Source organism: Triticum dicoccoides, chromosome 3B, assembly GCF_002162155.2.
Source record: "Triticum dicoccoides isolate Atlit2015 ecotype Zavitan chromosome 3B, WEW_v2.0, whole genome shotgun sequence".
In the NCBI taxonomy this organism is placed as follows: Eukaryota; Viridiplantae; Streptophyta; class Magnoliopsida; order Poales; family Poaceae; genus Triticum; species Triticum dicoccoides.
The window spans coordinates 79,485,457-79,507,860 of record NC_041385.1 but is presented as its reverse complement, the minus strand read 5'-3'; positions in this window follow the sequence as shown (position 1 = coordinate 79,507,860).

Genomic DNA, 22,404 nt, shown 5'->3' with positions numbered 1-22,404 from the left:
CGGTAGCTGAACCCCTTATCCTTTGCATGACCTGTCATTGCCACAGTAAATAGATGAAACCCACTAGCATGAGTAGGAGTTGTTTGAGCCATGTTGTGCCTACTCATTCATGTTTGTTTGTCATGCCTGCTACTGCTTAGAGTTGAGTCAGGTCTGATTCATCGGGGATGAATCAGAGGTGTGTGAACATGTCCTACTGTGTGAGAGCTAAGTGTGTGAACACGATTTGGTAAAGGTAGCGGTGAGAGGCCATGTAGGAGTACATGGTGGGTTGTCTCATTGCAGCCGTCCTCAGGAACTGAGTTCTGTGTTCGTGATCCATGATTCAGCTACTACCATACATTGGGCCCTGAAATATGACCCCGCTCGACTTCTTATTCACCCTAGCTCTCTGTCCAGGAGTTGCAAGTAGTTTCTGGTGTTTGTAGCCTACTGGAGGCCGTGGACAGCGCTGACCGTAGGGGTGGGCTGTGATGCGGTAGGTACGTGGCACGGTGTACCGAATACCCGTTAGGTATCTCGGGAACCCTGTTCACATCGTTTGGGGCTGTGAGCGAAACTCCGGCCGGATCTCCTCATGGATGGAACCCGAATAGGCGATAAACCTGGACTAGAGACTTGAGTGTTTAGGTAGGTCGTGGTCTACAACCACGTCGGCTTTCGCTTGAAGTCTGCCGAGCACATGTCGTGTGCAGACGCTAAGTGGTGGAAACATGTATGAAGAAGTACACCCCTGCAGGGTTATCATCATCTATTCGAATAGCCGTGTCCGCGGTAAAGGACTTCTGGGTTGCTTATATCAGTTCATAGACAAGTGAAAGTGGATACTTTAAAATGCGCAAGATAAGCGTGAGTGCTATGGATGGCGTTCTCGTAGGGAGACGGGAGCGGATCCATAGCGGTGTATTGATATGGTGAATATGTGGACTCGTGTGCGCCACCTCAAAGAGTTACATTGCAGTCGTAGTTTAGGATAGCCACCGAGTCAAAGCTGGCTTGCTGAAGTTAAACCCCACCATCCCTTTGTTGATAATGATGCATATGTAGTTAGTTCTGATGTAAGTCTTGCTGGGTACATTTGTACTCACGTTTGCCTATTTTATGTTTTTGCAGAGAGACTTCGGTCTCGCTAGTAGTTCCGCGTGGACTTCGACATTTAGCTTGTTACCTCAGCTACGATCTTGTGCCCTCGGCAGGATCTGGTAGATAGTCAGGCTTCTCAGCCTTTTTCATTTATAGACGTCTGTACTCAGACATGATAGCTTCCGCTTGTGCTTTGATTTGTATGCTCTGAGTGTTGGGTCATGAGACCCATGTTTGTAATGTCTCGCTCCTCGGAGCCTATTGAATAAACTACTTGAGTCGTAGAGTCATTTTGTGATGCCATGTTGTATTGCACATATCGAGCATATTGTGTGTATGTTATTGAAATGCTTGGTATGTGTGGGATCTGACTATCTAGTTGTTTATCTTTAGTAGCCTCTCTTACCGGGAAATGTCTCCTAGTGTTACCGCTGAGCCATGGTAGCTTGCTACTGCTCTGGAACACTTAGGCTGGCCGGCATGTGTCCTTCTTCGTTCCTGTGTCTGTCCCTTCGGGGAAATGTCACGCTTTGAGTACCGGAGTCCTGTTAGCCCGCTACAGCCCGGTTTACCGGAGTCCTGCTAGCCCAGTGCTATAGCCCGGACCCACTTGCTGATGACCGACACGTTCGAAGTTGGGTCATGGATGCCTGTCCCTGTAAGTCTGTGCCACTTTGGGTTTACGACTAGTCATGTCAGCCCGGGCTCCTTATCATATGGATGCTAGCGACACTATCATATACGTGAGCCAAAAGGCGCAAACGGTCCTGGGCAAAGGGTAAGGCAACACCCGTGGGGATACCGTGCGTGAGGCCGCAAAGTGATATGAGGTGTTACCGGCTAGATCGATGTGACATCGAGTCGGGGTCCTGACATCCGATGCTGCCGCTTTCTACAGGGCCGAGGAGGGGAGCTCGACGGAGAAAGTCTTATGGTCTCAGTATGCTGAGGCCGGACATCCGGTGCCCCTTAGCGACCAGCTGAAGCAGCTGGTTGAGCTCCACAAGGTGGCCGAACAGGCCATGAAGGGCCTCATAGTTCAGCTGTGGCCCAATGAGGCCATGCCTGGGAGCTACTTCGGCCTGGTGCGGTGGTTGGTGGATGCGTGTCCATGGGTGGAGGTCATCAAGCGATCCGCCTGTATTGAAGGTGCCCATCGGGCCCTTGCCCGTGCTAAGGTGCACTGGGGCAAGATGGATGCTGAGAAGCTTGTGACGGACGCGCCACCGCCGGGCAAGGAGTATCGTACACCCGAGATGTATTACAAGAGTGTCTTGAAGGGTGCCCGCACTATTGCAGGTGAGTGCTCCAATAATGTAATATTTGAGTAGACTCGTATTTTGTTATCCTGTGCGCAGAAAACTTTGTTCATATGCGCTAAGCAACGCTTGTTTATTTAAAATATTACCTTCTGTTCGGCTGTTTATCAAATCTGAGAGATGGCAAGTCGTCGGCTTCAGCCCCCATGCCACGAGTGCTGGGGTGTTCAGGGTAAATTTGAGCACTCTTGTTCCCATATTTGGGTCCATCTAGGGAGGCGCTCAACACGACGAACTAGGCAACCGGACTTATAGTGCTTGAACACTCTCAAGCCATAGAATTCTATAATTTTAAATTTCGGTGAAGCCCCTAGTGTTCGGAAGGCCGAATTCGGGGCGCTATCCACGCCTGGGCCGGACAAAGTCGGCTCCTCGCTCTAAGCGGCATAAGTCTTTAGGGACTCGAAAAAACCTCTCGAACAGCGACCGGCTCTCGCCTCATCATGACGGTCAATTTTAGCTTTCTCCACTGAGGCGTTAACCCAGCTCAACTGGGGCGCAATCGCAGTGGTTCTCCCAGTGCTACCTTAGCCGATATAACGGAACATAAGGTACCAAAACATGGGAGCCGGGCAAACCCAACTATTGACCCAAGACATGATTCGAAGCTGGTGCATATAATGCTATAAGTTCGGGGTGTCGCACTTGTGAAAGTGTTCGGACTTATCACACCATGATGTGGGGAACATAAGCCCCTGGTGTTTTTAGCCGTACCAAAGTGTACGGATGCAACATGTCGTGAATGATCATATGTATACGAAAGAAATGCAATTATAAGCAAAAATGTGTTGCATTGTTTTATTCAAAAGGTACTGCTATGAATGCAGAACGATACAAATAGTGCGATAAGCAAGGGGCGGGACTAGGAAACATGTCTCCCTCCAGGGGTAGGCTGCGGAGTGGTCTATAAGACGGATTTAATGTTCGTAAGGGAGACCACCTGGATGTTCGTCGCGGCCTTTTTCCTTCCCTAGCTGTTGCATCGTGAGTTCGGCCGGTCTACTGCCGGACAAGGCCTCTGGTGAACGGAGTCCTGCAGGTAAGAAAAAGAAAAAAGAAAAAGAAAATGACACACTTGGGAGCCCCTGATGTGGTTGAGCCGCATTCTGGGCCTGTCGTGGTCGTGCCCCTTCCCCTATGCCCATGGTATCTCCAGAGCGTAATGATGTACGCGAAGGACCAGTCGTGCGGTTTTGCAAGGGCTGGGGTTGGGGCCGCATTGCTACGCATGCTCGAAACGCGCCAGGTGGTCTTGTTGTAGGTTACTTCGGGCGCGCTTGGCCGTGTCCGATCGCTTAACAGCCGGACTAGAGAATTGCCTTAAGAGGCTGCATTGTACTTCTGCTACGAGAGCCGTTGTATGTTCCTCCGTTCGGAGGGAGTGCTCAGTGTTCCCATTGACCGTGATGACTCCTCGAGGGCTTGGCATCTTGAGCTTGAGGTATGCGTAGTGCGGCACCGCGTTGAACTTTGCAAACGCGGTCCGTCCGAGCAAAGCATGATAGCCGCTGCGGAATGGGACTATGTCGAAGATTAACTCCTCGCTTCAGAAGTTATCCAGGGATCCGAAGACCACTTCCAGTGTGACTGAGCCCGTATAGTTGGCCTCTACACCTGGTATGACGCCTTTGAAGGTCGTCTTTGTTGGTTTAATCCTTGAGGGGTCTATGCCCATTTTGCGCACTGTGTCCTGATAAAGCAGGTTCAGGCTGCTGCCGCCGTCCATCAGGACTCTGGTGAGGTGAAATCCATCAACGATTGGGTCTAAAACCAATGCGGCGAATCCGCCGTGGCGGATGCTGGTGGGGTGGTCCCTTCAATCGAAAGTGATCGGGCAGGAGGACCATGGGTTGAACTTCGGGGCGACTGGCTCCATCGCGTATACGTCCCTAAGTGCACGCTTCCGCTCCCTCTTGGGTATGTGGGTTGCGTATATCATATTCACCGTCCGCACTTGTGGGGGAAAGCCCTTCTGTCCTCTACTGTTCGGCGGTCGGGTCTCTTCTTCGTCATCGCTGTGCAGCCCCTTGTCATTGTTTTCAGCGATTAACTTGCCTGCCTGCTTGAATACCCAACAGTCCCTGTTGGTGTGGTTGGCTGGTTTTTCGGGGGTGCCGTGTATCTGGCACGAGCGATCGAGTATTCGGTCCAAATTGGACGGACCCGTAGTAGTTCTTTTGAATGGCTTCTTCCGTTGACCGGGTTTGGAGCCTCTGAATCCGGCGTTGACTGCCGTATCCTCATTGTTGTCGCCGTTAATGCGGCGTTTATTCTTGTTGCGACGTGACCTGCCATTGCGATCCTTGGTATCCGGACTGCCGGAATTTTTGCTAAGGTTGTTGCTGCGAGCTAGCCAGTTGTCCTCTCCCGCGCAGAAGCGGGTCATGAGTGATGTGAGGGCTGCCATGGATTTTGGCTTTTCCTGCCCTAGGTGTCGGGCAAGCCACTCATCGCAGATGTTATGTTTGAAGGCCGTGAGGGCCTCCGCGTCCGGACAGTCGATGATTTGGTTTTTCTTAGTTAAGAACCGTGTCCAGAATTGTCTGGCCAATTCGTCTGGCTGCTGAATTATGTGGCTTAGGTCGTCAGTGTCTGGTGGTCGCACATACGTGCCCTGGAAGTTATCAAGGAATGCGGCTTCCAGGTCCTCCCAACATCCGATTGATTCTGCAGGCAAGCTGTTGAGCCAATGCCGAGCTGGTCCTTTAAGCTTGAGTGGGAGGTATTTGATGGCGTGAAGATCGTCACCGCGGGCCATGTGGATATGAAGAAGATAGTCTTTGATCCAAACCGCGGGGTCTGTCGTGCCGTCACAGGATTCGATATTCACGGGTTTAAACCCTTCGGGGATTTGATGATCCATTACTTCATCTGTGAAGCATAGTGGGTGTGCGACGCCTCTGTATTGGGCTATATCGCGGCGAAGCTCCAACGAGCTTTGTCTGTTGTGTTCGGCCCGACCGGACTCACTGTGTCCGGCGCGACGGTTGTCGTCACGTATCATGGGGCGCCCACGCGATCCGTAGATCGATCTTGATTGTCTTGCCTTATCCTCCAATATTTCTCGTAAGTTCGGAGCGTTCCCCTGTGGCCTTGTGCTGTTCGAGCAATGCCGGGGTACAGTTCTAGTGAAGGGCCTAGAGGCCTCTCTGTCGCGGCCACGAGGTGGCCGGTCAGCCGTATTGTGCTCTGGTGACGCAGGTTTATATGCCGCCTCCTCTAATCGGGGGAGCAACTTGCGTTTGGGGTAACTTTTGGAGGGGCGTTCGAGCTCATGCTCTTTGGCCGCCAGGACTTCCGTCCATCTGTCGGCTAGCAGATCTTGATCAGCTCTAAGCTGCTGCTGCTTTTTCTTGAGGCTGTTGGCCGTGGCCATAAGCCTGTGTTTAAAACGCTCTTGTTCGACGGGATCCTCAGGCACGACAAATTCGTCGTCGTCGAGGGTTGCCTCGTCTTCAGAGGGAGGCATGTAACTATCGTCCTCTACCTCTTCGTCTGCCGCCCTCTTGTGCGGGCTGGCATCTCCATCCTTCTGCGCTGAATCTTGCTAGAGGGGGTTGTCTTCGGCACTGTCTGGGGTATTATTATCTCCGGTGCCGGAATCGCCATTCTTGCTGTGGCGGGATTTAGAGCGGCGCCGCTGACGCTGGCGCTTGGGCTGTTTCTTGGAGGGGTCTTCCTCTGCTGTTCCTTCACCATTCCCTTCCTTTGGGGTGTCCACCATGTATATGTCGTATGACGAGGTGGCCTTCCAGTGCCCGATAGGCGCTGGCTCTTGGTCGTCTCCGGCATCAAATTCCATACCGTCGATGTCTTTGGAGTCAAAATCTAGCATGTCGGTTAGATCGTCGACAGCGGCTACTAAGTGGGTGGTGGGTGGGTCTTGAATTTCTTCATCGTTCGCATCCCAACCATCCTGACCATAGTCCGGCCAGGGCTCTCCTGATAACGAGAGATATTTTAGCGAACTCAGAATGTCGCCAAAAGGTGAGTGTTGAAATATGTCTGCGGCCGCGAACTCCATGATCGGCGCCCAATCGCATTCGATTGGAGGAGGCGCGAGAGGTTCGGAGTCCGGCAAGGAGTCCAGCACCTTGGAGTCACGAGCTTCAGAAGGGACAAAGTCAGTATTCGACTCTATCGCTGCAGAGGTTGCAGCCCCCGAGGCGGTGTCTAACCATCCGTCCTCGATCTGCGCAGCCGGCTCCGAATCGAGGGTCGGAGCGGGTTCTTCTGCGGCCTCCAGGGCACTGTCCGGTAGCAGAGCTAAATCATGCCCATCGTGACAGTCCGGCACGCTAGGCTGTGGCTCGAATCCGTTGAAGATCAAGTCTACGCGGATGTCAGCCGTGAAGTTAAGACTTCCGAACCTGACCTGACGGCCAGGGGCGTAGCTTTTGATCTGCTCCAGATGGCCAGCCGAATTGGCCCGCAGTGCAAAGCCGCCGAACACGAAGATCTGTGCCGGGAGAAAAGTCTCACCCTGGACCGCGTCGTTGTTGATGATCGAAGGAGCCATCGAGCCTATCGATGACGGCACAGAGGAACTCTCAATGAAAGCACCAATGTCGGTGTCAAAACCGGTGGATCTCGGGTAGGGGGTCCCGAACTGTGCGTCTAGGCGGATGGTAACAGGAGACAAGGGACACGATGTTTTACCCAGGTTCGGGCCCTCTTGATGGAGGTAAAACCCTACGTCCTGCTTGATTGATATTGATGATGTGGGTATTACAAGAGTAGATCTACCACGAGATCAAGGAGGCTAAACCCTAGAAGCTAGCCTATGGTATGATTGTTGTAATGGTTGTTGTCCTACGGACTAAAGCCATCCAGTTTATATAGACAACGGAGAGGGCTAGGGTTACATAGAGTCGGTTACAATGGTAGGAGATCTACATATCGTATCGCCAAGCTTGCCTTCCACGCCAAGGAAAGTCCCATCCGGACACGGGACGAAGTCTTCAATCTTGTATCTTCATAGTCTTGGAGTCCGGCCGATGATGATAGTTCGGCTATCCGGACACCCCCTAGCCCAGGACTCCCTCACATATTATCCCCCTGAGGTGTATGCTCAAACTTGGCAGGGTTATATTACTCATATCATGCATATGTTGTATTGCAATGCTTAGTTTTTACATCATATACACAATATTGAATGCCATCTCCTCAGTTGACACATCATATATGCGATTGCCCTCTGCTCACTTCCTTAGTATATAAATCATATATTTGAATTATATCATGCCATGATGTTTACATAGACAGCGTGTATCTGAATTATGGCATGCCAACCCATTTTCTAAAGACATAATATAGTTATATCATCTCATCCTGTTTACATAGTCATCATATTTTAAATTATGTCATTCTATCCGTGAATTATATCATGCCACCATGTTTCCATCGACGGCATGTTTGTGATTTATGGCATGCTAACCACTTTAATGGACACATCGTATAGTTATATCATGTCATCATGTTTACATGGTCATCATATTTTGAAGTATGTCATTCTATCCTGTTTAGTTAGCCATCATACATGTGAAATTGTGTCATGCTATCCTGTTTAATTAGCCATCATATATGTGAAATTATGTCCTGCTATTCTGTTTGGTTAGACAACCTAAATGTGAATTATTTCATGCCATGTTTTCTTCCCTACTATCCATTGCACCTGTCTATCTTACAATGTCTGTACATTCAATTACTTTTCTTGTTTATCAGCCATTTCAACTGGAGGGGGTGATGGCAGTATCTGTGGGAGTAAAAACACGGTCTTCAGGAAAGATCATGCTACCTGTCGATGCAGATAGAACCACGGTTGTACTTGCCCAAGAACCAGCCCCACCACACATAACCCAGACTCATGCAGATTGTACCCCTACCCAGTTGGACAGAGAACCAGCTACACCACTTCTAACCCCAACCCCAATAGATAGTAACCCAGTTCTCGTTGACACAGCACCGTCTCCACCACAGAGCACCCAAACACGAGTTAGTAAGGCAACTGCAGTGCCCAAAGCACGAGGACCACCACGCCGAACCCCAAGTCAACGCTTAAAGCAGAAGAAGAATTATTCTCAGGTTAGGTTCTGTAGCTATAGTTCATACTATTTTGTTCTTGCATCATTGTATTTACTCATACCAACTAATTTCAAATTTGAAGGATGCAATTGAAACTCCAATGGCGCAATAGCTATGTTTTAAACCTGTTTCTTTAACGTGTTTGATGTTGTAACTTGCTCTATATTGATTTCAGTTTCAATTGAATAAACAGTTATGTTCTCATGCCATGCACATTATAAGTGTTATTATTGTTGTGTAGTTTCCCATACTTATATTCTGTCTATGTTGCTTTGTCTTAAATAGATATGATATGAACTATATCTATCTTGATTTGGCCACATAAACTTGAATGATATAGACCATACAATGACCATACTACATAGATATATGTTTGTTTCATGTTGTTATCCTGTCCACCTTACTACTGAACTGGTTTACCAAAATGAGTTTCATATACTACATTGTAAATCTGTGATATGTTTGTTTGTTTCTCTTTTAGAACGCGGATAAAATATTGGAGAAGAGTACCCCATTATGAAATGGTAAAGGATGTAATGCAGATAAGGTTCAAGATAGTGAGACATCCCTGTTGGTCTACAAGAAAGCTGATAAAAACTATATTGAAAACACTAAGACAACCCCAAAGTCCTGTCTTGATGTAGTGTTCGAGTTACTAGCTACTACTGCTGGCACCAACTCTTCGAACTCGTTGCCTATATCAGTTCGACTTCTTGAGTCTCAACTTCAAGTTGAAAGACATCGATCAGATGTTATGCGGCAGGAAGCCGAAGGACTGAGGAAGTCCCTGCAAAATTCAGATGCATACTTTTGGTGCAACAGCAAGTGCTGGAGGATTTAAGCGCCAAATAAGAGAAAGTTAATAATCTTGTTAAGCATCTTACCAGCATTATGGGTATCCAGGATATTGTTTCTTGAGCTCTTCTGAAGTGGTTTCAGTTCTAGACTTGTTTTGCCGCGGCGTTTATATGCTGCTTTGTTCCCTATATTTGCACTGGTGGCGAACTTTGATGCCCAGTGGATGTAATATGTCTAATAGCCGTGATAGCCTAGCATAAGTTGCTTGCTTATCTATTTCCTTATTGTCTTGTTTATTTATTTGCTTGTAGTCACTGCAGTTCTTTTTCCGCGGTTTGCTAGTGGCCGCAATAACCTATTTTTAAAAACTAGGCCACAATAACCATGGGCTACATATTTACTGTAGTTATCATGGCCCTCCTACGGGCCGTAGAAACAATGGGCCTTCTATGGGTCGTATAAACAATGGGCCTCCTACGGGCCGTAGAAACAATGGGCCTTCTATGGGCCGTATCATCAATGGGCCTTCCACGGGTCGTATGATCGGTTGACCAAACATGGGCCAATAACACACCGCATTATGGTCGTAAACGGGCTAGAGTTGGAATCGCCCGTTCATGGGCCGACCATAACAGGACGTCGTTAATCGGCCGTATTTGATGACGCTATGAAAACGGCCCAACGTATGAACGGGCCACAAATGGGCCGACTATAACCTCGGGCTGAATTTGGCCCACAAGCAGAAAATGACAATAAGGGGCCGTAAGTAAACGAATGCTGGAAATGAGCCCAAGAATAAATGGGCCCTAAGAAGGCCGAAAGATAACATGGGCTGGAAACGGCCCAACGGAATAATGGGTCGTTAATGGGTATAAAGTGATACACTGTTCATTACGGGCCAGTTTCACCACAGGCTGTTAATGGGTATAAAGTGATACACTGTTCATTACAGTCCAGTTTCACCACGGCCCATTAATGGGTATAAAGTGATACACTGTTCATTGCGGGCCAATTTCACCACGGGCCGTTAGTGGGTATAAAGCGATACACTGTTCATTACGGGCCAGTTTCACCACGGGCCGTTAATGGCTATAAAGCGATACACTGTTCATTACGGGCCAGTTTCACCACGGGCCGTTAATGGCTATAAAGTGATACATTGTTCATTACGGGCAAGTTTCACCACGGGCCATTAATGGGCCAAGAGTTACAAAGGCCCTCATATGGGCCGAAAGACGTCATGGGCCATACGTGGGCCAGAAGTTAAAATGGGTTGGAATCATATTGGACGGCCTAGATGACGCGAATGGGCCTAATCGGATAGGTCGTAACGGGCCCTGGGTTAGCGGGTTGTAAATGGGCTATATGCAAACAGGCCGTTAACAGGATTCCCATGGGCCGGCCCGCCACCTTTTGACCAAGTCAAACAGGCCGGCCTTTTCACAGGAATGGGCCTCTATTGGGCCGTGCCACGTGTCGACGTATCATAGGCACCTTCTGTCCAATGAGTGAATGACATCTGTCCCAACGGTGAGCCGACACGTGTTTCCTCCAACCAATGATGATTTTACACATGGAAAATCCCCATTGGTCGGGGCTGTTAACGGGTTATCGGATCCAAAACCGGACCTGATAGCTTAACAATGTTCCGTTACAGTGGATGCTACGTGTCGGTCACCCATGACGAAAGCACTTCTATGACGCGCGATTTATCATCATGGAAGTGGACACTTCCGTGATGATAATTTTGGTAATGTCATGGAACACTTCTACGACAGCACAGGTATGACTATCTTGATTATGTCATAAAATCGTCATGGATGTACATGCATGACAAAAAAATGCAACCTACTGTGACAAACACGTATCATCACGGAAGTGTATTTTTTGTAGTGTAATCATATTACTTAAGAACTCCCACTTAGATAGACATCCCTCTAGTCATCTAAATGATCACGTGATCCATATCAACTAAACCATGTCTGATCATCACGTGAGATGGAGTAGTTTTCAATGGTGAACATCTCTATGTTGATCATATCTACTATATGATTCACGCTCGACCTTTCGGTCTCCAGTGTTCCGAGGCCATATCTGCATACGCTAGGATCGTCAAGTTTAACCTAAGTATTCTGTGTGTGCAAAACTAGCTTGCACTTGTTGAATGTGAACATAGAGCTTATCACACCCGATCATCACGTGGTGTCTTGGCACGAAGAACTGCCGCAACGGTACATACTCAGGGAGAACACTTATACCTTGAAATTTAGTAAGGGATCATCTTATAATGCTACCGCCGTACTAAGCAAAATAAGATGCATAAAAGATAAACATCACATGCAATCATAATATGTGACATGATATGGCCATCATCATCTTGTGCTCATGATCACCATCACCGAAGCATTGTCATGATCTCCATCGTCACCAGCGCGACACCTTGATCTCCATTGTAGCATCGTTGTCGTTGTCGGTGTCAAAACCGGCGGATCTCAGGTAGGGGGTCCCGATCTGTGCGTCTTAGGCTGATGGTAACAGGAAACAAGGGACACAATGTTTACCCAGGTTCGGGCCCTCTCGATGTAGGTAAAACCCTACTTCCTTCTTGATTAATATTGATGATATGAGTAGTACAAGAGTAGATCTACCACGAGATCGTAGAGGCTAAACCCTAGAAGCTAGCCTATGATGATTATGATTGTAATTGTGATCGGCCTTCTAAGGACCAACCTCTCCGGTTTATATAGACACCGGAGAGGGCTAGGTGGAGTCGGTTACAAGGAAGGAAACACAATATCCGGATCGCCAAGCTTGTCTTCCACGCAAAGGAGAGTCCCTTCTGGACACGGGACGGAGTCTTGAGTCTTGTATCTTCACGCTCCAATAGTCTGGACGAAGTATATAGTCCGGCCATCTGGATACTCCCTAATCCAGGACTCCCTCAGTAGCCCCTGAACCAGGCTTCAATGATGATGAGTCCGGCGCGCAGTCTTGTTTTCGGCATTGCAAGGCGGGTTCCTTCTCCGAATACTCCAAAGTTATTATTGAACACTCAGATCGTGTCCGGATCTGCGAGATGATCCTCACATACTATCGTAGGGAACACAGCATAAATCTGATTTGCTGGCAATCTTCGTACGTCGTGTCCGTGCATCGTGGCCCGGCCCAACATGAACTGGTACTCCTTGGCCCACCTCGACTCGCGTTGTGAGGCGGTTTTATTGGCACGCCCTGCCAAAGCAGAGATCGTGTTCCTCTTATTACGGGATCTTCCATCAATATGGGCGTGTGCAACCCCATGACGACCGTTGGTATGACTCCATGTGCTTTTACATAAGTCTCAAGCGGTCACGCTGAGGACTCTTGATATTCACCCCCTTTATAAAGGGGTCGAGGCCTATACCTCTTTTCTACCACCCTTGCGCCCTTTCACATCTCGAGTTATAACACCCGAAACCAAAACTCAAACAACCCAGATCCTCCAATATGTCCAGACCCAACTCTCAAGGCCGGTGGGTGGCCTCCTCGATCCAAGAGGAGGACATTGCGAGGCTTAGGGAGGTCGGATATCTGACCGCCGACATCCAGCACAGGCTTCCCGCTCCAGGGCAGGTCATCCCTACGCCGGAGCCCAACGAGAGCGTCGTGTTTGTTCCTCACTTCCTCCGCAGCTTGGGCCTCACCCTGGATCCTTTTGTGAGGGGGCTCATGTTCTATTACGGGTTAGATTTTCATGATCTAGCTCCGGACGCTATCCTCCATATCTCGTCGTTCATCATCATGTGCGAGGCTTTTCTCCACGTCGCACCACACTTTGGCTTATGGCTCAAGACCTTCAGTGTGAAGCCGAAGACGATCGAGGGGCGACATGCGGAGTGCGAAGGTGCTATAATAAGAAGGAACACCGATGCCCCATGGCTAGAGGGTTCTTTCCCAGAAGTATCTGATGTATGGCAGCGGAGGTGGTTTTATGTCACAGCTCCCAGAGGCACAAAGTGGGTGGCCGCCCCCGAGTTCCGCTCGGGCCCTCCGTCACAATTGGCATCATGGACCGACGTAGGATGGAGTTGGGGGCCCGCTGGTGATGTACCAATACTGCAGAGCCGTATCCCGGAGCTTCTTGAGAAGGACATTAACCTCATCAGCATAATTCAAGTAATGATAATCCGATGGATGTTGCCGTGCAAACGCCGGGCTCTCCGATGTGGGAGTTCAATCCAGAGGGTCCGCGGACTATTAAGCACTTCTTCGGTATGACGCTCGAAGGGATGTGTAAATTATTCTTCGGATCACAAGTAAAGTGTCTGGACACCAACGAGGATGCGGGCCTAAGTTGCAATCGCCTAGATGCCCAAGTAAGTAACCTTAAAGCCGGACACTTCGCTTTTATTTATCATAGTCATTATTCTGAAAACCCTCCTTGGCCAGGAATGGCTCAGCAAGGCGGAGAGAATCAGGTGTCCGGTGCCACTTCCCGAAGGCTCGCCTAGTCCTACCATAGCCAAGATGCTTGGCCGGGTGCTTAGCAAGATGCCCTCAGGGAAAGGCGAAGGAAAGGACAGTGAAGCCAAACTTCACACACTGCGCATCCGAACCGGGAGAATTACTTCCTCCCCAAAGGAGGATAGTCAAGGAGGGGAATCCAAGGTCTCCTCCCCGCGCGGGAAGAAAAGGGCAGCCTCCGAAGACTTGGAGACGGAGATGCCTAAACAGGGGAAGAAGGCGTCGCTGGAGGGCTCTGCCCCGACGGGCATCCTTACCACATCATGCCCGCCAACGGACCAGCCCTCAACCGAGCTGTGAGTTAATCATTAATTCAAAAGTGCTACATTTCTCCGAGATCAATAATCCAGGATTCATTTTTGTAGCCCGGCCAGCAGCTCCTCTCAACAGAGTTCGTCTTCGGGGGATCTTCCTCCGGAGATGATGGAGAGCGAGACCCCACCCACCTCTCCGCCTCATGAGGCGGGCGACACCGAGGTGTCATCACGGAGGAGTCCGGATCTGCCGAAGCTGGAAGCTAATACGTTAGCCGCCCTGAGCCCAGAGCGTTCGGCTCCCACGGGGGGGCGATGGGAAGGGTCCAGCACAATTTGGTGTCCTGCCGGACATACTGACGGGCCTTCTGGAGCGAGCTGCGCTCTCGGAGGAGCACCGCTCATTAATGAGCATGGTGCTCAAGAAAATTTCATCCGCCACAAGCGGTTTGAATGAAGCATTTACAATCCTGCTCAGAGGCTTTGAGGTATGTAGTGAAAAATACACTATTTTTGGCTGTGAGGCACGTGCTAGGTGTGCTCCATATGGGTACTAGCCCCTGAGACTCTGGTTTCCCGCCCTAGGCGGCAAACGGGGGATCATATTGTGCAAGTAATGATTGCATTGTGCATATGCGCAGATATGTAAGGATCCGGCAGCCGACCAGTCTGTTGAAGTTGCCGAACTAAGGAGGTAGATCGGATCTATTGATGTCGATATCGCGCTGGTGAACGAGCAGCTAAACGATTCACAAGGTATGTGCTCCTTATTATGTTGTATAGGAAAATATGAGAGGGGCATAATATTAATGCGACATGTTTGGACTGCAGATGGAGTGGCTGCCATGGAAGCCCCGAGGGCGGAACTTGCCCAAGCCAAGGAACAAGCTTGGGCTAGCAATGCGGCTGCCCTAAAGGCGGTCGAAGAGTTGAGAGCCGAACAGGCTGCTCATCGCCGAAGCGAGGAAAAGATAGCCGAAATGGTTGTGGAGTTGAAAAATGCTGCCGACCGGTATGAGCTCCTTGAAAAGGAGAATCGGGTTAATTCGGCTGACCTAAACAAGGCACTTAACGCCACCAAGGAGATGCTAACTGAAGTCAGGGGTGTGCGGGAGGAGCTTCGACAGGCCGGTAAAATCGCGGTTGGGGGCTCCTACCTACTGCGGACAAAGTTTTTGGATCTGAAGTATGCTCCCCTGGATGGACGTTGGAGTCCTGCAGACGCGTATGCGGATTTGGCGAAGAGTACAGCTGATGCAGCCAAGTTTTTCGAGGATCAAGGTGATAAAGAAGTGGAGAAGCTTTTCTGGTCGCAATTCAATGCTCCCGCGCGCCCGCTGCCGTTGAGTGAGAACATGGCTGCCGTGGCGGAACTTCATAAGCTGTCCGAGCTTGCCATGCGGTCTGTAATAGACCATCTTTGGCCGAAGGAGCCAAAGCCAGACAGTTACTTTGGTTTGGTGCAACAATTCCTCGGAGCTGTACCTCAGATCAACGCCATGAGAAGGTCGGTGTGCATAGAGGGTGCACGAATGGCTCTTGCCCTGTAGCGACCCAGAATCCGGCGGGAGGCAAGGATCCGGCCACTACTTGGAGCAGGTAACAGAAGGTGCCCGCTTAATAGAGGCGCAGTGCTCGAAGGATGTCTTGTTCGAGTGACAAATCGAATCATTGTAAAAACAATGTTATTTTGATTACAAGGCTATATTTATACTTTTGCCTAAAAGTATTATTGTGTCTCCTGTACGGTCGTTTTTATGTATATGTGTAATCTGAAAGTTAGCAGTCGTTGGCTTCAGCCCCCATGCATACAATGCGGGGGTGTTCGCAAAAAATATGCGTAATCACACTTGATCCAACGTCTTGGTCCATTAAGGAGGTGATTGCATGTCGCACTAGGCAACCAGACTATATAGCTGTAACACTTTCGCTTGGCCATGGGATTTTAACGGTGGGGCTACTATGTAGCCCCTGGTACCTTCGTGTACATCCGAGTACGGGCGCATGTGTACATGACCGGGAAACGGTCCTTCGTTAATGCAGAGGAATCCTAAAGATTCTGATAAGTCTTCGAGTGGTTGAACAGTCTCTCACTGTATCATGACAGTCAGTTTCGGCTTTCTCTACTGAGGTGCTCGTCCGGAATAACCAGGGCACAATCGCAGTAGTTCTCCTTTGGCCGCCTTAGCCAATAAGAACAGAACGTAAGGCGGCAAACCCAGGAGCCGGGCAAACCCAACATTTGACCAAAGACATGATTCGGCGCTGATGCATATAAGGACAAACTCGTGATGCCGAACACTCCCGAAGGTATTCAGACTTTATAGCAAAAAATAGGCTGAAGAACAGCCTTTCATTATAAACCCTGTATTCCAAGGCACGTGCATCGGTCTGTCGTGGCGAAATGCCAATAACGGCAGTATCCTCTATGAGTATGGTACCCATGGGATGTGTGAACAACAAGAGGCAATATAAAAGGTTTACACAGGGGCTTAATCTAAAGAGAAACCTTTGGGCGGGGCCCTGCTGCACGTATGCGCCTTTGTCTCTGTTGTGCTGTTTCCTGAAAGGGTATCGCACGCATTGTGTCTGTAAAAAAGAAAAACTCGTGTAAAAAGAGTACGACGTAAGCATGCGATGGAGGATAAAAGTGTAAGGTATTAGCCTATAAATAAGGTCAGGCCAACGGTGGGGTTTTATTAAATATTTATAGCCCCTGGTGTCCTCTATGGGATTACATATACGGTGCCCTGGATCACTTTTATCCGGGTTGCCGGACTCGTCTAACCGTGTCTGTGGTCTTAACGACCAGTCATGTTTTTTGGTATCGGAGGCCGCTTAGAGTCCGGCTGCTAGGGACGTCGCATATTCCTCCACTCGTGAAGAGCGCTTTGTGTTTCTATTAACAGTGATGACGCCACGTGGACCGGGCATCTTGAGTGTAAGGTAGGCATAGTGTGGTACTGCGTTGAAGCGGGCAAAGGCCGCTCTTCCAAGCAATGTGTGATAGCTGCTTTGGAAGGGTGCGATGGTGAAGAATAATTCTTCGCTTCTGGAGTTGCCTGGGGAGCCGAATGTTACCTCCAGTACGACATAACCCCTACCGTAGGCTTCAGCGCCTGGTATCACCCCTTCAAAGGTGGTATTGTTTTGGCTAATTCTGGATGGTTCTATCCCCATCCTGCGGACAGTGTCTTGGTATATTAAATTGAGACTGCTGCCGCCGTCCATGAGGACGTGGGTGAGATGGTATCCGTCATTTATTGGGTCAAGCACCAAGGCCTCTGATCCTCCACGTCGAATACTAGTCAGGCAGTCTGTGTGATCGAAGGTGATCGGACAAGCCATCCAATAGTTAGGTGTGGGTACGACGGGCTCCATAGCGTACGCGTCTCTGAGCGCATGTTCGTGCCTTCTCGGGGATGTGTGAGTCACATGGATCATGTTTACTGTTTTAACCTCTGGTGGGAATTTTTTCTGTCCCCCAATGTTCGGCTGGCGAGGTTCATCCTCGTCTTCACTTGGTGTTTCCCTTCCCTTGTGTTTGGCATTTAATTTTCCAGCCTGCTTGAAGACCCAGCACTCTCTATGCGTGTGGTTCGCAGGTTTGTCAGGGATGCCATGAATTTGGCACAGTCTGTCCAGGACTCTGTTCAGACTGGACGGTCCCTCTTTATTGCCTTTAAATGGTTTCTTTTGCTGATCGGGTCGAGAGCCCCTGAATCCTGCGTTGACCGTTGTGTTGTCCGGGCTCTCTTCCTTGTTTTGACATTTGTTTTTATTACGCCGTGGCCTCTCGTTGCCATCCCTTATTTCGGATGTGCTTGGGTCGCTGGTGCCTTTACGGGCAACCAGCTATCTTCGCCCGCGCAAAAGCGGGTCTTAAGGCTTGTTAAGGCTGCCATTGTCCTCGGCTTTTCTTGGCTGAGGTGCCTGGCGAGCCACTTGTCGCGGATGCTATGTTTGAATGCCACTAAGGCTTCAGCGTCCGGACAATCAACAATTTGATTCTTCTTAGTGAGGAATCTGTTCCAAAGCTTGCGGGCGGACTCTCCGGGTTGTTGGATTATGTGACTTAAATCATCCGCATCCGAAGGCCAGACATAAGTCCCTTGAAAATTGGCCCTGAAAGCGTCCTCAAGTTCCTCCCAACTCCCAATTGAATTTTCGGGGAGGCTTTTCAACCAGTGTCGAGCTGGTCCCTTCAACTTGAGGGGAAGGTATTTGATGGCGTGGAGGTCATCCCCACGAGCCATATGAATATGCAGGATAAAATCCTCGATCTAGACCCCTGAGTCTGTCGTTCCGTTGTATGCCTCTATGTTCACAGGTTTAAAACCCTGTGGAAATTCATGGTCCAGTACTTCTTTGGTGAAGCACAGGGGGTGAGCAGCCCCTCTGTATCTGGACGCGTTGTGGCATGCCGTCGGCTGTTGTTGTGTCCGGTGTTTGTTCCAAACTGGTATTCGATTGGTATAATCATTTTGGTGACAATAATCCCGCGTCGGGGTGTGTCCTCTAGATCCGTAGATGGACCTAGCCGCGTCGGCTTCCTTATCCAGGTGCTCACGCAAATCGTGCGAGGCGTCGGTAGCTGCTCTGTTGCGGTTATGAAGTGGCACGTCCGGCCTCCTGGTCGTGTTACTCTTTGGTGGAATGGCCTCATCGTCGAATTCGGGCAGTAGCTTGCGTTTTGGATAGCTCTTTGCGTGGCGATTGTCACCGTATCTTTCTTCAGTGTCTAGCACTTTATTCCATCTACGATTGAGCGTTTCCTGTTGGGCCTTTAGCCGTTGCTTCTGTTTCTTTAGACTTCTCGCGGTGGCCATAAGCTTTCTATGGAGGTTATCTCGTTCCACGTGTTTTTCCGGGATGATGACTGCATCATCATCCGGACTGTGTTCTTGTCCTGGGGCGGTTTGATGAGTTCGTCCCTCGGGATCATTGTGATCGGGTGTCTGCTCCGAACTGTGTTCGGCGTGACCTGGCTCGTCCTGCTCCATCGCTGGGTCCGTATGGTCGTTGTTGCCTTCGTAGTTGACTGGGTGTCGATCTTTCTGGCGCTCTTGTCGCTATTTTTACTATTGTTGGACTTGGAACGGCGTCTGCACCGTCGCTTTGGTTTTTACCCGGGGGTTTTATCTTCCGGGTTGTCGCCGTCATCTTCCTTAGGCGTGTCCACCATGTATATATCGTACGACGGGGTGGTTGTCCACCGCCCTGTGAGCGGTGGTTCCTGTTCTTCCCCTACATCATCGTCCATACCGTCGATGTCTTCGGAGTCGAAGTCAAGCACGTCGGTTAGATCATCGATCGTGGCAATGAAGTGGGTGGTGGGTGGGCAGCGAATTCCTTCGTCGCCTGCTTCCCACTCGAGCCGGACATAGTTCGGCCAAGAGCCTCCTGACAAAGAGAGAGACTTTAATGAGTTCAACATGTTGCCAAAGGGCGAGTGCTGGAAGATATCCACAGCGGTAAACTCCATTACCGGAGCCCAACCAGGCTCGGTGGGCTCGGGAGCGCACAGACTAGAACCTACAACCGGATACGAGTCCGGGGGTCCGGACTCACTGGCTTTCTTAGAGGTGAGGCCTGGGTTTGGCTCTACCACCGACGAGTGTGCGGCCTGCGAGGCGGGGTCCATCCACCCGTCCTTGGGCCACGCAGTCTGCTCCGGATTTAGGTCCGGGGCTACTGCAGGGGTGATATTCCGAGTACTGTCCGACAGCGGGTCTAGGCCGTGCTCATCGTGACTGTCCGACGCTCCTGGCACAGGCCCGATTCCGTCGAAGATCAGGTCTCCGCGGATATCGGCCATGTAGTTCAGGTTTCCGAACCTGACCTGGTGGCCAGGGGCGTAGCTGTCGATCTGCTCCAGATGGCCAAGCGAATTGGCCCGCAGTGCGAAGCCGCCGAACACGAAGATCTGTCCGAAGAGAAAAGTCTCGCCCTGGACCGTGCTATCGATGATTGAAGGCGCCATCAAGCCTCGCAGCGACGACACAGAGTAACTCTCAATGAAAGCACCAATGTCGGTGTCAAAACCGGCGGATCTCGGGTAGGGGGTCCCAATCTGTGTGTCTTAGGCTGATGGTAACATGAAGCAAGGGACACAATGTTTACCCAGGTTCGGGCCCTCTCGATGGAGGTAAAACCCTACTTCCTGCTTGATTAATATTGATGATATGAGTAGTACAAGAGTAGATCTACCACGAGATCGTAGAGGCTAAACCCTAGAAGCTAGCCTATGATGATTATGATTGTAATTGTGATCGGCCTTCTAAGGACCAACCTCTCCGGTTTATATAGACACCGGAGAGGGCTAGGGTTTACATGGAGTCGGTTACAAGGAAGGAAACACAATATCCGGATCGCCAAGCTTGTCTTCCACGCAAAGGAGAGTCCCTTCCGGACACGGGACGGAGTCTTGAGTCTTGTATCTTCACGCTTCAATAGTCCGGACGAAGTATATAGTCCGGCCGTCCGGATACCCCCTAATCCAGGACTCCCTCAGTCGTCTCGCCAACTATTGTTACTATGACTATCGCTACCGTTTAGTGATAAAGTAAAACAATTACATGGCTATTGCATTGCATACAATAAAGCGACAACCATATGGCTCCTACCAGTTGCCGATAACTTTGTTACAAAACATGATCATCTCATATAACAATTTATATCACATCATGCCTTGACCATATCACATCATAGCAAGCCCTGCAAAAATAAGTTAGACGTCCTCTACTTTGTTGTTGCAAGTTTTACGTGGTTGCTACGGGCTTCTAGCAAGAACCGTTCTTACCTACGCATCAAAACCACAATGATTTTTCGTCAAGTGTGTTGTTTTAACCTTCAACAAGGACCGGGCGTAGCCACACTCGATTCAACTAAAGTTGGGCAAACAGACACCCGCTAGCCACCTATGTGCATAAGCACGTGGGTAGAACTAGTCTCATGAACGCGGTCATGTAATGTCGGTCCAGGCCGCTTCATCTAACAATACCGCCGAATCAAAGTATGACATGCTGATAAGCAGTATGACTATTATCGCCCACAACTCTTTGTGTTCTACTCATGCATATAACATCTATGCATAGACCTGGCTCTGATACCACTGTAGGGGAACGCAGTAATTTTAAAAAAATTCCTACGATCACGCAAGATCTATCTAGGTGATGCATAGCAACGAGGGGGAGAGTGTGTCCACGTACCCTCGTAGACCGAAAGCGGAAGCGTTATGTAACACGGTTGATGTAGTCGAACGTCTTTGCGATCCAACCGATCAAGTACCGAACGCACGGCACCTCCGCGATCTGCACATGTTCAGCTCGGTGACGTCCCTCGAACTCTAGATCCAGCTGAGGCTGAGGAAGAGTTCCGTCAATACGACGGTGTGGTGACGGTGATGATGAAGTTACCGGCGCAGGGCTTCGCCTAAGCACTACGATGATATGACCGAGGTGGAAAACTGTGGAGGGGGGTACCACACACGGCTAAAGATCAACTTGTGTGTCTATGGGGTGCCCCTGGCCACGTATATAAAGGAGGGGAGGGAAGAGGTGGCCGGCCCAAGGGGGCGCGCCAGGTGTGGGGAATCCTACTAGGACTCCCCAGTCCAAGTAGGATTCCCCTCCTCTTTCCTATTCCTGGTAGGAGAAGGACGGAAGGAGGAAGATGGAAGAAGGAAGGAGGGGGCACCGCCCCCTCCTAGTCCAATTTGGACCAGCACATGGGAGGCACGCGACCACCCCTTGAGGCCCTTCTCCCCTTTCCCATATGGCCCATTATCGATCCTTACGTCTCGACCATTTAAAGTCTCCTCGTCATGTCCGTGATCTCATCAGGGACTCCGAACAAACTTCGGTCATCAAATCACATAACTCATAATACAAATTGTCATCGAATGTTAAGCGTGCGGACCCTACGAGTTCGAGAACTATGTAGACATGACCGAGACACATCACCGGTCAATAACCAATAGCGGAACATGGATGCTCATATTGGCTCCTACATATTCTACGAAGATCTTTATCGGTCAAAATGCATAACAATATACGTTGTTCCCTTTGTTATCGGTATGTTACTTGCCCAAGATTTGATCGTCGGTATCATCATGCCTAGTTCAATCTCGTTACCGGCAAGTCTCTTTACTCGTTTCGTAATACTTCATCCCGCAACTAACTCATTAGTCACATTGCTTGCAAGGCTTATAGTGATGAGTACTATCGAGAGGGCCCAGAGATACCTCTCTGGAACACGGAGTGACAATCCTAATCTTGATCTATGCCAACCCAACAAACACCTTCGGAGACATCTGTAGAGCACCTTTATAATCACCCTTTTACGTTGTGACGTTTGGTAGC